At 47.4% G+C, this 9,930-nt stretch overlaps 1 long non-coding RNA gene across 1 annotated transcript; it reads right to left on the bottom strand.

The window, feature by feature from the left end:
- Window positions 1–8,741: 8,741 nt before the first annotated feature.
- LOC142871841 (uncharacterized) lies at window positions 8,742–9,930 on the bottom strand. Its single transcript, XR_012920003.1, has 2 exons — window positions 9,826–9,930; window positions 8,742–9,105 (listed from the first exon to the last, which is right to left on the bottom strand). It is a non-coding gene; the product is annotated as an uncharacterized LOC142871841 (long non-coding RNA).

The raw sequence follows: 9,930 nt of genomic DNA, 5'->3' as shown, positions 1-9,930 counted from the left end.
GGGTTTGTAAATTCTAATAAATAAATGGGTGAGAATATTGAGGAAACTGGCAGTGCCCAGGATTATCTTTATTTGGCTAATGAGGATGTGAGCAAGGTCAGCTGAGCTGCCAATCTGGCCTCCTATCAAATTCCAATCTGAAAAAGAATTGTCATCTATAATGAAGCTGCCCCTTTCCTGTAAAGAAGGAGTGTCTAGAAGTCAAATTATGGATAGATCCACCACTTATCAGCTGTATGGCTTCCAGAAAGTTACTTAAACATGAACAAAAGTGGAGAAAATAACACCTATCCTCACAGGGTTGTTGTGATAATTAAATGATGCAACGTTGAAGTGTTTTGTTGTTGTTGTTGTTTAGCAGTAGTTGTTATAAAGTTATGTAAAACACTGTGAGATTCTATAAAGGTAATAAATATTAAAAAAATAAATAAATAAAAAAATAAAACACTGTGAGAGTACAAAAAATATGAAGTACTATTAAAATGTAAGGGAAATAAATATTATTATTATTATTATTATCATTGTCATTATTACTTTGTGTTTGGAAGGAAGCATGGTTTTAGGAAGTGGATGCTAGGAACAGAAGCAAGTTTATTGGAGAAAAGGACAAGGCCAGCTGGGCTGATGATGTATCAGAGTCGACGAACAACCAAATGTCCCTTATCAGCTCTTTACTGATAAGCTCAAACCATCTCATGGTCACCTAATACTCCAGGCAAGATCTGAAACAGCCTGCACAGGCCTGAGACCCAAGCTCCACACCTGCCCCAATTATGCCCATCTGGAATGGTGCCAGGTAAGCAATAGATGCCTAGTAAATACCATCTACTCCCATCTTTGCATCATATTACATTTTAATTATAGAAACTACATAATCACATTGCAGAAAATTTGGTAAACATGATAAAAAGAAAAGATTTAAAAGCCACCTGTGATCTCTTTACTTTAGCAGAAACGATCAGATTTTGATTCACCTATATTCTAATTTTTTCTATGTGCATAGTTTTTATTTATTTATTTATTTTCAGCATATTATGGGGGTACAAATGTTAAGGTATATTGCCCTTGCCCCCCCCCTTGAGTCAGAGCTTCAAGCGTGTTATATGCATGGTTTTTAAAGCCATTATTTTAGTTGTAACTGTAAAGGCAGTTTTATATTCTGCTCATTTCCTTCCTTAATATTATACCATGAGTACTGTAATTTTTTTTTTTTTTTTTTTGAGACAGAGTCTCACTCTGTTGCCCGGGCTAGAGTACCGTGGCGTCAGCCTAGCTCATAGCAATCTCAAACTCCTGGGCTCAAGCAATCCTTCTGCCTTAGCCTCCTGAGTAGCTGGGACTACAGGCATGTGCCACCATGCCTGGCTAATTTTGTCTATATATTTTTAGTTGGCCAATTGATTTCTTTCTATTTTTAGTAGAGATAGGGTCTCACTGTTGCTCAAGCTGGTTTTGAACTCCTGACTTTGAGCGATCCACTCACCTTGGCCTCCCAGAGTGCTAGGATTACAGGCATGAGCCACCACACTCGGCCCCATGAGTACTTTCTTTGCTCATGTTTCAGCATAAACATACATTTTAGAGTTGGTAGAACATTCCATTCCATCCATTCAATAGATGATGTGCTATTTCCCTATTATTGGCCATCTATGTTGCTTCCATTTTTAAAAATATTATGCAATGTGACAATGGACACCTTTATGTATTTAGCATTTCCTGTATTTAACATTATTTTATTAGGATACCCAGAAGAAGAAAACCTGGACCAAAGGGTGTGAACATGTTTTTGACTCAATACAAATTGCAAAATTGCTTTCCAAAGAATTTAACCAACTGCAACCTTCACTAAGTATGAGTGCCTATTTCACTCCATTCTCTCCGGCATTGGGAAGTAGGCTTTGTTGTTGTTAATTCAGTATGTGGAAAATGGTGCTCCATATTGTGTGATTTACATTTCCATTTCAAATACAGCAGGAAAAAAGCCCAAGTGTTTGTATATCAGTTATTTTTCTACTTGTGTAAATTATCTGTTTAACTCTCTTAACCATTTGGTAAATAATTTTGATGATCAGATAAGAGCAACAATGGGTCTTTTCAGCAGAAAGAGCACTGGTGGCTGGGTGTATTCCCAGCATTTTGGGAGGCCAAGTGAGAGGATTGCTTGAACCCAGGAGTTCGAGGCTGCAATGAGCTATGTTCGTGCCACTGCACTCCAGCCTGGGCAACACAATGAGACTTTGTCTCTTAAAAATTAAATAAATAAAATCAGGGGAAAAAAGAGAAAGAAAACAAAGAACACTGGTAACTCAAGGTGAAGTCTAAGCTTTGCTTCTTTGTCTATAAAATGGGTAGCTTCTAGAATCAAGTGAGATACACCAGGTAAAATGCTCAGTGCAATAGCAAGTGTCTTATAAAGATAATGAATGGAGCGTTAATATTATTACTCTCATTTTATCTATAGCCTAGAGCTCTAACACTCACAAATGGAATGGCTCCAGAAAAACATGCTGTGTTAAGGGGTAAACCAAGCCGAATGAAGAAGAGTTGGAGGGCTTCACACACTACCTAGAAACCTGACAGTTTCCCACCAAGAGATGAATATGGAAACTTGGCCCTGCCCTTATTTTTCTGTGTGGGCTAAAAAAACAGTCCATGGTATAGATTTGGAGTGGATCTAGTTACCTTTGCTTTCAACCAAAATTTCCAAACACTTAGATATGAGAACAAGTCCATATAAATAACAGCCTGTTTTTCCCTAGGGGGAATTCTATACAAAATAATCCTTTTCCTGTATTGTTGTGTTATGATATTCAAAATGCACATTTAATGACTGACCTGATAAGTGTGACTTTGTGAGAGAGAATGCATGAGATGCCTGAGACAGAACTATACGTCTGGGTTTGTATACGTATTTGTATGTTGGTTGGTTAGTTGTGTTCACAAGAATATTTTTTACAATTGTATTTAAACTGTCAGTAGGAAAATGCAAAGCATTGTTATGAATGTATTTTTATATTTATGAATAAGGTATTATTCCTTACATTTAAAAATGTAAAGAATGTTCTGTGTGATCAAATATATAGGTGATATATGAAAAATATGGTATTTAACACATTGACTGCCACACTAGGAAAAAAAATTTCCTTGGGGCCACAGTGTTTTGTTATGAAAAATAGGATGAAAACTTTGAAAACAAAACAGTCCTTTCTAATTTAATGAAAAATTTACTGAAAAATAAAATGTATTGACTTCTATTCATTTAATCCCTGTTTTTAGAATTAATATGTCAGTATTAATTGTAACAATAAGAACATCAACAAGTAAGATTTTTAAGAACCAACTTCAGGGTTTTGCCCAGGTTTTGCTTCAGGATGGCCCAGGGCTCAAAACTAGCCTGAGTTTAATACAACTCACCTGGCGGCTAATGTGTTAAAATGTTTCCAAATACCTGTATATTTTGAAATGTGAAAATGGAAAAGGAAAGAAACAAAACCAACTAACCTTCCTACGAGGAGATACTGCGCTGCCTGTGTTGTCCGGATATGGACAGCCCAGATGTTGGTGTGTCAATTCAGGGCTGGACCCGCAGGTCATCAGCCCCCAGGGAAGCAAGAGTTGCAGCCCGCCTGCTGCCATTACCTGTTCCTGCCGAACAGAGTGGGGGGGCCCGGGGGCTCAAAACTCACATGTTTACAGGGCCCCACAGGTAAAAATAATGAAGTTAGCATGTGACGCGGGGACAAAATATTCACTTTCTTTTTTACTATAGAAAAAAGAGAGAGAGAGAGAGAAAGGAAAAGGATAATAAGGTTGATGACAAATGGCCTTGGTGGCATTTACAGAAAGGAGAGGAAGGCCCAGGTGGGCCTGGACGCCCGTCCTTGTCCCCAGCGGTCAGGGCTTCGCAGCATGCAGAACGCTGCCCCTATTCAAGAGACGTGGAAAATCCAGGTTTCTGTGTGACCTCTCCCAATCTTCTCGACAAATACTTCAAAATTTTAAAATAGTGTGGGAGCGCAGTAAACCCCTCTGTGTCCCATTCAGTTCGCTGGCCACTCGTTTTCGACCCTTAGGTGTGCACCAGATCCGCGGAGGGTTTGTCGTTTTCTCGTCAGGCTGGCTGTTTTCCGAAGCACTGGGGTAGCTCTGGAGCCTCATTTTTGTCTGTGTATACGGCGGGGACCCGGGCGGATCCCGTGTGGCCGCAGGCCGGGTGTGCACGCGTCGGGGAAGAGTGGGGGAGAAGCGCGCTCCCATCCTCGAGTTCAGGGAGAACTCGTCCGTGTGCGGGCAGGTGCACCGGGTCTGACCGGCCATGGTGGGGTGGCGGGAGAAGAGCAAATGTCCCAAGGTTTCTGAGTGGGCGGCTACTGTCTCCCTCGGTCGCTTCTGGTCAATAAGCACCCCGCTCCCGCTCGGATCGGCCGGGACAGCGGGACAAGGACGAGGACAGAGCGGGGCCCCGGGACTGGCCCCAGTGCCTTGCCTGGTACCGGCCTCAGCACTTAACGCGCACGGACCCCAGCCTGGAGCGGAATCCCGGCAGGGGAGACAGAGGCTGGGTGGATCCCTCCCTCTACCCGCCTCCCCCACCTGTTGCCATGGCCACGGGGGACTTTTGACGTGAAGCTCAGCTACCGCCCCCTTCTCCGCTCGCCTTCAGGATGACGTCATGAACATCCGTAGCCCTGACAGGCCACCTGTGGGCTGGTCTCCGCTTTAAAGCAGCGGGCTCTTCCCTGGCCCGCACCCGCGGCGACTGCATCTACTCAGGGAGGACCAAGCCGGGACTCTGAACCCGCCTCCAGCGCTGGCGACGGGGCCACCGCTCCGGACACGGCTGGTGGCCCGAAAGAGGCAAGTACTCAAGGGTAACTGCACAAAATAGCTTCCTCAAACCCAGCCCACTCCCCGCGCCCTGCTGTGCAGCCTGCTCTTGCGGGAGAAGCGATGGGCTGGCGGCTGGGTGGTGGGGGAGCTTTCCTCCAGAAAAAAGTGGAGAGCAAGTGGGCGTCCTTCCTGGCCATGGGGACCCAGGCCAGGCAAAACCCCGGCCAAGTCCCCCGTCCAGGCCTTCCCCCAGGTCAAGGGCTCGGGATGGGAGGAGCAGCCACTGGAACTAAGATCCGAGAGGCTGAGCCTGGGGCTGCTTTGCAGGGACAGGGAGGGGCGGCCAGGCTGGCTCTCGCCGAGGGGACCGTGCCTGCCGCCTAACTGGAGAGGCCAAGGCGGCTCCGGACCCGCAACTGTGCGCTCCGGACCGGTAGCTGTGCGCTCCTACTGCGTGCTCAGCCGGCTCGAGTCCTGGAGGTGTCTGGCTCTGGTTCTGTACCCACCTGTGGGCGACGCCAAAGCCCAGCTTGCAGTTTGTCTCGTTTGGTCCGGAGTCCCCTCAGAGAAAGGGGAGAGCTGGGTGTCGCGACCAAGCCGCCAAGCCCGCCACAGCCGCCGCGTCTCCGGCGCCGCTCGCGGCTCAGATTTCAGACTCAGCAGACCTGTTGCACGCAGAAGGGGCCGGATCCGGCGTTCCAGGGCTCTCCTCCCTGCTTTGGGCTGCCAGATGCGGGCGCCAGGAGTGTGGGTTCCCTGCTTGCGAGCAGCCAAAGAGCCCAGAGCCGAAGGAAAAACTGTGGGCCGTGCCAGCAGCCAACTGGGTAATCACCCCAGTGTGAAGGGCCCTTCTTGCTCCCTATTCGAATGCGGCAAATGGTGCCAGGGAAGGGGAGAGGAGCCGGGGATTGCGCCCTGAGGGAGCCCGATCTACTGAAAAAGTGCATCTAGCGCAGTTGTGTCCCAGCCTTGCCTTTCCACCCAGCGTTCCGAGCGCGTCCCCTTCCGTTCGCTACTCCGCTCAGAACCAGGCTACGGAAGGTCCCTGGAGCGAATCCGAGCCTCCGGCTTCAGCACCCCGAGGCTGGACAGCGCCTCCGCCGGAGCGAGCCCGCGGTCGGTGCCGAGGTCGGTGCCCACTGTCGGGGCCCACGCGCGGCTCCGCGTCCCAGCCCCACGCCGCGCGCGCCCCCAGTCCCTCGGACCCCACGTGGAGCAGGCGACAAGGTGAGATAAGGAGGGTTTCGTTTTCCCCATTTCTCCAGGGGTTTAGGTGTCAAGTTCTAGGAGGGCATTCTATCTCGCCTTCGGAGACAAACTTGGCGCCAAGTGCGGGCAGGACGCCGGAGGAGAAGCAGTCTGCACAGGTGAGCGGTCTGCACAGGGGCCAGCCAGACCCGCTCAACCCCGAGCTTCCCGCGCCGTTTGCCTCGAGAAATCGCCACATCTAAGCCCTGCGCGCGCTCTGCCTCCCCACCTCCCCGCCCGCCCCCAGCCGCCCCCAACCCTCCGCACAACCTCTGTGCGCCTTAATGGGAAGCAATGAAGGGAAAGCGTGAGGTGGAGGGTAAGATATTGAAGCCGAGGTCAGAAGGCCATTTTATCCCGTCCCAACATTTGGGCGTAGAGGAAATCTGTCCAAAATGAACACCAAAGATTCTCATTTTTTACCCAAAGGAGCCCAAAGTGGCCTTTGTCTGAGGAGCAGAGATGATTGTTTGGCCAGGGAGGGAAAAAGCTGCGGAGGGGGAGACGCTATCACAAAAGAGTTAACGGAGGTGGGGGAGGAGAAGAGCGGACAGGACCCCAGCACTAGCGTGGTTTCCAGGCAACCAGTGGCAGCCCCTGCCTCCTGTTGCCTTGGTTACGGTGAGTGGAGGGGCTTTGGCTACTGATTATCCGTGAGCACCTTGATTCTTTAAAATATCTCCCGAGGACCCCCTTCCTTCTCCGGGCTTGGTGGAAGTCACAACCACTCCCGCATAATCCTCCCACCGCCCCCCACCCCGAGAAATCCTGAAAGGTGAATTTTTCCATTTAAGCCAAGGCACATGGCAAAGCAACTACTTTCTACCACTACAGTCCTCCCCAGCCCAGCCTGCACCCCGTCAGAAAGGTGATCATAAGGTACTCTGCCATTTCTCTGGAATTTGCAATTTGGGCTTTTTTTTTTCCTTTTATTTAGTCCTTTATACTGAAAGAGCTGATATTCCAGCTCCGCCTTCTCCCCCTTTTTCCCCCTTTAAATGAGAAAAACACGTTTGCTTTTCTTGGATGAACAGGAGAGAGACAGGGAAATTGGCCCAGAGTGTGTGCTGTAGAGAGAAGCTTTCTCCTTGGTTTGACGGTCACCCTGGGAGAGGGGTCTACTGTAGAGAGGGGGGGGGATTCTGGATCACCCCACTTGGGGGTAGGAGCTGAATCCTGGATCCCCCACTTCTCACCTTGCTCCATGGACCCACTAAAAGCACAGGTAGGTAGAGACATGTCTCCCTTAGCGAATAGCCACTAGCATCACCCACATTTGATTCTTCAAGATTCTCTTTTCTTCCTCCCCAGCTCTGCCTTCGTGATTAGCAGACGCAGCACTTAAAGCTTCTAATCATCTGGTCTTTCCCATTTCCTCTGATTGGCAAATATTGACTCTGCTTTTCACCTGTCAGCCTTGCCCTGCCTGTTTTCATGTGTAACATCTGGGTGGGAAATTATTTTACCCACAATTTTCCAAAGGCAGCTATAATGTTCTCAGAATGATTTGAGAGGAAATTGTTACTAGAACAACCTGTGTTTTGTGCACTATTTCATCTGGAATGCTTCTTGTTGAGGGCCATGAACTTTCTCTTTCCCAAACAAAAACCTTGTTTTAAGCTGACCTAACAGTTGGAGACATGAGGATGGAGAAAATCTCCACTTTTCAGGCAGTGAGTATTGATTATATCTTTATCTGTGATGCCCCTATCAGTAAGCACATGTATCCTTCCCTTACTCTTCTTTGCCTTCTTCCTTCACCCATTGCTAATGTAAGTTGTTTCTTTAAAAAAAAAAATCATTATAATTTCAATCTAAGTTTAAGATCAAAAATGCTGTCAGTGGACAGGCTAGATATAGTTTTGGGGGCATTTACATTAAAATGCTTTTCTCTCACATGTTAACTCTAGAAACTTCCCTTTGGACTAGACCAGGCAGCTGGTCTGCTTTTTGTACTTTTCTTCCCAAAGAAGTGTTTTCTGTTATGAATTCTCTGAGACATCTATGATTGATCACATCAATAATGTCCCATAGCAACAATAGTTTTTTTTTTAAAAAAATTATTATTCCCTTCTGCTGATTTTCTTCCTGTACAAAGGGTCTGCTTTCCCTTCAAGAAGATAACTGAGCTCTTACTTGCCAAAAAGGAAGAAGCATTCTCTCATTGGTTGGCGTGTGTTGCTTTGTCAACCAATGAGAGAATGCCATTTATCCTTGTCTGACTAGCTGAGTGAGCAGGGCACACAGAATGATTGAATCTGGCTTAGTTCCATTCAGTGGCAAAGGACAGAACTCAGAGTCCAGGGCCTGAGACCTGGGATTTACATTGGCTAATCCAGACTGCATTAACTTGTAAGGAGGAACCTTTCTACCTAGCTATTTGCAGCTTTCTTGAGCATATATGCATAAGACACTGTTCTATGGCTTTTTTTTTTTTTCATTTTAGGATGTGTTGGGCAGGTTATTGTTATCAGCACACTGAGCATCTAGGGATTTCTGTGATTTCCCCTAGAAGTCTAGAATTGGTCCTCACTGTTAGGAATTTGGTGAAAACTTTGGAGGATGCAGATGGAAAGCTAGAAGCTGGAAGAGCTGCATTACCTGTGATGAACGGATATCTCCACTTTTGGATTCACTCTGCTCAGCTTTGGTGTCTCCTGGTGTTTTATTTATTTATTTATTGCACTTTCATTCTTCACAGCTACCCTTTTGGCCTGAATTTTCAGTGACAAGTAGAAAGCTAGCTGGCTGGCTGGAGACGCTGACTCTAATCCAGTGTCAGAGCAGACCCCTTGCTCCCCAGGAAGGCCTGTTGCAGGTAAGGTGATGGTGATCCTGGAACTGCAGGTTAGCCCAGTCCTTCACAGAATTGGAATTTGGCAGGTCTGGTGGTGGTGGGTTTCGTTGTTTCATTTCTCCCTCCACCAGAGAGTCCTATCCAGGGATGCTGGCATTGGTCCCCACTTCTCTAAAAGGAACGGAGTCAAAGTTCTTTCCTTTCCAGGACAGAGACTCTCTGACAACAGCCTGGAAGAAGCCTTAATGTGAGTAGAGATCCCCTTGGTCAGCCTTTTCTTAGTTCTTGGCTGGAGGGGATACTGGGAGTGGACAGATGCCTGATCATGATGGTGCTATCAAGAGCCACCTCCCGCCTGTCATCCCAGCACTTTGGGAGGCTGAGGCAGGAGGATGGCTTGAGGCCAGGAGTTTGAGACTGGCCTGGGCCATATAGTGAGACCCCATCTCACTATACAAAAAAAAAAAAAAATTAGCTGGGCGTGGTGGTGTGCGCCTTTAGTATCCTAGCTACTCAGGAGACTGAGGTGGGAGAATTGATTGAACCCATGAGTTCGAGGCTGCAGTGGGCTAGGATCACACCACTGCACTCTAGCCTGGGTTACAAAGTGAGACCTTATCTCTAAAAAAGAAAGGAGCCACCTCCTTGACTAGCCCCATCTGTGTCAGAGTTCACGTTGGGACCGTGAGCCCCCATGCTAGACTATAAGCCCCTCAACATTAGGAGCCATATCTTGTACAGCTTCGACTCTGTAGAGCTCAGCTGTGCTTAGAGTAGAGGCTCAACAAATGTTTGAACTAAATCCCACTGACTAGTATCAGGACAAGTCCCTTAACTTCCTTTCTGCGTGAATGGCGGCTCTAGGCCTGGAGCCCTCCCCCTCCAAATCAAAGCTTCATATTCCCCGGCCCTCTTCACAAAAGATAAATGAAGGCTCAGTTAATTGTTACCATGGTTACATGGAGTGGCCACACTGAGGATCCTGATCACCCATTACTGTCACGAGGTAAAAGAGAGGAGGGGTTTGGGGATCATTGTCATGAAGGAAACCATGG

The sequence above is a fragment of the Microcebus murinus genome, chromosome 7 (assembly GCF_040939455.1).
Source record: "Microcebus murinus isolate Inina chromosome 7, M.murinus_Inina_mat1.0, whole genome shotgun sequence".
Lineage (NCBI taxonomy): Eukaryota > Metazoa > Chordata > Mammalia > Primates > Cheirogaleidae > Microcebus > Microcebus murinus.
The sequence above is the reverse complement of the archived record's forward strand: the minus strand, read 5'-3'. Positions and strand labels throughout refer to the sequence as shown.